Source organism: Halichoerus grypus, chromosome 7 (genome assembly GCF_964656455.1).
Source record: "Halichoerus grypus chromosome 7, mHalGry1.hap1.1, whole genome shotgun sequence".
NCBI lineage: Eukaryota > Metazoa > Chordata > Mammalia > Carnivora > Phocidae > Halichoerus > Halichoerus grypus.
In genome coordinates, this window is record NC_135718.1 from 125,215,586 (window position 1) to 125,220,647 (window position 5,062).

Here is a 5,062-nt window from a genome sequence, read left to right on the forward strand (position 1 = left end):
TGGCTTGGGCAATTGCACCATTGGAAAGGACACCAGAACCTTCATCGTTGATCCTGACAGCAGGGGTCAGAGAGAACGAGAATGTAATTGTTACTGGAATCCTGTGAAATGTCTCAGGGACTCCCAGAAATAATTCTGTGAAGTTTCAGGATGGAGAGTAATAAGGCGTCAGTGGTGGAAAAGCTCCTTTAGTGACCGTGAACAGCGTCACGCGAACACGAGTCACTAAAACACACGTGACACGTTAGCTCCCCCCAGAACTAGTCAAACACAGATTAAGCTAGTGCAATTTCATTTTCTATTTTTAGAAATATTTTTTTCATAAAATGACATAAATCAGGGTTTTAAAAAGGTTAAATTGTATAGAAGGGTTCATGTATACAACAGTATTAACTTCCCCAAGTTTCATGTCTCAGAAATCATTTTTTAAAATTTTAGTCTTTCCTATATTTTTAAATAGTATCTTTATGCAATTACTTATTAATGTATCCACCTTTAACATAATTTATTGATGGCTTGCTGTGATTCTCCTTAACTCCTTCCTCTCCAACCTTCTAGTATATGGCTTCTCTGTTGGTAATTTTGTGGCTTTAAAAAATATACTGAAACTGCTGTTTCTTTTTCCATCATTATTGACAGTATATTGTAACCCCTTACTTCTTCAAATGAAGATACAAATGCCTCCAAACTGCTATTCTCTACCTTTTCTTATGCTTCCCACATTCTGGCAGGTTTACTGTTACTTTCAAGTCATCAAGGATGGTAACAGTTTGTCTGGGTTTGGAAATTAAGATTGAAAAATGTTATTTTTCCTCTCATGTCATGACGGTATTGTTTCCATTCTTTTCTGGTATCCTGTGTTGATAAGAAATTGAGTGCTACATTAATTCTCATGCTCTTTAAGACTTTTTTTTTTTTTTTAGATCAGTTTTAGGTTCAAAGAAAAAATGAGAGGAAGATACAGAGCTATCCCATATACTCCCTGCCCCTACCCATGCATAGCCTGCCTCATTACCAACATCCCCCACCAGAGTAGAGCATTTGTTAAATTGATGAACCTACATTGATACATCATTATCATCCAAAGTCCATGGTTTACATTACAGTTCACTCTTGGTATTACACATTCTATGGCTTTGGACAAATGTGTAATGGTATGTATCCATAATTATAATGCAAAGTATTTTCACTGCCCTGAAAATCCTCCATGCTCTACCTATTCACCCAGATTGTCTTCTTTCACTTATATGGATTTTAGGCTCCTCTGTGTCTTTTCATGGCTTGATAGCTCATTCATTTTTAGTGCTGAATAATATTCCATTGTCTGGATTTGCCACAGTTTATTTATTCACTTGCTTACTTGAGGTTGCTTCCAAGTTTTGGCAATTAAAGCTGCTATAATCCATGTGCAGGTTTTTGTGTGGTATTAAGTTTTTAATTTCTTTGGGTGATACCAAGGAAACTGATTGCTGGATTGTATGGGAAAAATATGTTTAGTTTTGTAAGAAACTGCCAAACTGTCTTCCAAAGTAGCTGTACCATGTTTCATACCCACCAGCAATGAATAAGAGTTCCTGTTGCTCCATGTCCTTGCCAACATTTGGTGTGTCAGTGTTCTGGAGTTTGGCCACTCTGATAGGTATGAAGTGATATATCATTATTGTTTTAATTTGCATTTCCCTGACGACATGCTGTGGAGCATCTTTTCATGTGTTTATTTGTCATCCATAAATCTCTTCTGTGAGGCCTATTGTTTAATGTTTGTCTTTTTTCTTATAGTTGATTTTTAAGTTCTTTGTTTATTTTGGATAACAATTCTTATCAGATATGTTTTTTGCAATTATCTTCTCCTAGTCTGTGGCTTATCTTTACTTGACAGTGAATTTTGCAGAGCAGAAATTTTTAATTTTCATGAAATTTTCAATTTTCATGAAGCCCAGCTTTTCAATTCTTTCTTCCATGGATCAAGACTCTGTGTTGTATCTAAAATGTCATTACCAAGCCCAAGGTCATCTAGATTATCTCCTTTGTTATCTTCTAGGTGTTTAATAATTTTCATTTTACATTTAGGCCTGTGATGCAGTTTAAGTTAATTTTTGTGAAGGGTGTAAGGTCTGTGTCTGGATTCATTGTTTTGCATGTGAATCTAGTTGTTCCAACACCATTTAAGGTCTGTGCTCAGTCTACTGTATTGAAATCCTACCCTAATTTAAAATATTAAATGTTTTAAGATAGTAGAAAATAATTACCATGCAGGCTTTGTCTCTTTTCAAGGCTTTACCATGATCCTTTTTTGTTTTGTAAATTGTGAGGTTTAATAATAAGACATGTGAAGGTGCTGGGCCGGTGTGTCTTACAGGCACTTAACAGTTCACTGGAGACCCACAGTCTACCCCAGGCAGAAGACATGCCTCTAGAGAGACATTTCCCAAATTTGTCTACAGAAAATCTATATCTTAGAATGTTAATAAGTGTTTCTTGAGAACATAGAATATGTGATTTTAAAAAATAAATTACATATTTTAATAGATCCTTTTTAGTCACTTAATTTTTTTATATTTAAGGTGGTTCAAACACATCTTGAAGATTGTTTTGCTGAAAAATAGGGGTTCAGAATCAACTTATACTTGGGATATATCTCGTATTTTAACAAAGTCTAAATATCTGATAAAATTAATTTATCTCTATTTTTATAGCCAAGATGTAAAAATACAACAATATGTGCAAAATCATCTTCTCTCATTAATTTATTCTTCTTCTGCTGTGTCCTCATTAAAAGGATCTTATCTGAGGTGCCCAAGTGATTTCTGGTCTCTTCTTCAGCCGATGCAGCCACAGTTACCTTCCACTGGGACGGGCATTGCTCCTTCAGCATCTTTTCAGGTACCCCTTGTACTCCAGAGCCTCAAAAATCCACAGAACCTTTCCTATTTGCCCAACATTTTGAAAACACAGTCAAATCCTCATAACAAAGATGCCATGGCAGCTACTGAAAATTTAACTACTATTACTAATTACTATAACTAATATTACTTAATATTTATTGAGTAAACATGCTATGCCCAGAGCTCAAGTGAACATGCTTTGCTATGCTATACATAATACCAGTACATCATTTAGTACAACTTGAATTTAGTCATAGTCCCAGGAGAGAGTTAGTGTTATATATAAAGAAATGGGAAGGAAGAGAAAAATCAGAAAAGAAAAAATCAGTATCTTTTGATCAGAGTTTACCAGTTATGATCATAAAGCTCAGCTAGGAAAACTCTCCCATCAAGGGGTGAATGATTGACTCCCATCTTTCCCACACCTTGAGAGTAAATCCATCCTACATACACACTTTCGGCTCAGAAACTGTAATTGGAAAAAACAAAACAAAACGAAACAAAACAAAACAGTGTTTTCCTGGAAAAATTTAAAATATCTTTCCCAGTTTTTCTTTTCTCCTTTATATATTTGAACCCCAAACTATCCTTTCACATTTAAATTATGTCCCTGAATTGTTGGGGCAGTCTACTGACATTGCCCTCTCCTTTTGAGCTGAATACCTTGCACATTATGTAGGCATTTCTCCAAGCTGTGATTGTGCTTTTCCTGGAAAGTTTGCTTCTCCCATGGGAAAGGATGCCTGATAGGGGTTCTGCAGGAATGGATCTAGTAGAAAGAGACAGATAATGGTTTGAACAAATAATGCAATTTACCAAGATTGTTGTTACTTTTGGGCTTTGCTGTGGACAAAATTTGGGAGAACATGATTGTTTGGCTTTTAAGATGTGTTTATTCTAATAGTTCCAATTAAAATATAGCATTACATAATTTTTAATTAAATTCTTTGATTTTATATTTGTACCTCTTTACTTTTATACTGAAAATCTTGCTTCTAATAATATTAGCATATTATGTATTATTGTAATTATTTATATTATTCTATAATTTACATAAAATAGCTTTCTAATACCAAATTACTGAAGAATTAAACTATTGAGTGAAATTTATAGCTCTGTATCTCTGTATGAAATATATTCCACAAAGGTAGTACCGTCATAATATCATGTATTATGTCAAGTCTTCTACCAACTGGATATGCAATTAGCTTGATCCATTTCAGTTCGTTTTTAATTTTGTGAACTGTTTCTTAAGTATTTTAATTACATTTAATGCATATATCATTCTATTAGATATTGCCAAATTCTCTTTCATTGAGGCTGTAATATTTTGCATTCCCATCTGCAATATTTGAGGGTGCCAGTCTTCCCCTCAGTCTAAGCTCGTTGGCCTATATTCCTAATTTAATGAAAAAACTCTGCAAAAAATTTGGGAGTATGAATAGCACCTTTTTCTTATTTTTTTCAATCGTGCTCTACTCTTAGTTCCTTTTGGACATTTCAGTAAAGATTTGCAAGAGGAGCAAGTTACTCTTGTGGAATCAAAGTGCCAAATTTTCCCCCAGTGCCTGACATTTCCTTCTGATGGCACTGAGTCAAATAGACTAGAAGACATATAGTGTTTCTATTACCCAGGGAGAGCTTGTATACCCATGCAAATACTATACAAGATCAAGTAAATATTTAACAATGAAATTATGCTTCTTCATAATTTACATGTATAATTATTCGGCATGTTTTACTTACATTGGGGTGTTCTTGGTAGAATATAAGTTAGTTAGTAATGAAAGCATTGTGAATCAAGTTTGATGCCCAGGCTTGAAATCAGGAGTCTGAATCATTCCTCCTATTTCAATTAGCCTGGAATGAGATTTCAACCACACTGGGAATTACAAGTGTGAAGAAAACAGCAAAAACTATAACCTGCTGCTGACTTCCTCAAAGTGTGGAAATGAAATGAAACCCAAAATGGAAACTTGGGGATTATCTTTGTTCCCTTTGCTCTTATTGTCATTGTTTTTATACCTCCTTATACTTGCCCTGCTTTAATATATATTTTTCTATTTGATTTTCTTTGAAGGTTTGCTCTTTAAAAGAATCTTATCTACATATTTTAAAGTGATGAGTCTGATTATTGATGCAAACCAGCAAATACTTTCTCCTCTCTCTATGTCTCT

The 5,062-nt window shown here is 34.3% G+C and overlaps 1 long non-coding RNA gene across 1 annotated transcript; it reads right to left on the reverse strand.

The window, feature by feature from the left end:
• Window positions 1-3,194: 3,194 nt before the first annotated feature.
• Window positions 3,195-4,839, reverse strand: LOC144382502 (uncharacterized). Its single transcript, XR_013449503.1, has 2 exons — window positions 4,632-4,839; window positions 3,195-3,654 (listed from the first exon to the last, which is right to left on the reverse strand). It is a non-coding gene; the product is annotated as an uncharacterized LOC144382502 (long non-coding RNA).
• Between the last annotated feature and the right edge of the window lie 223 nt (window positions 4,840-5,062).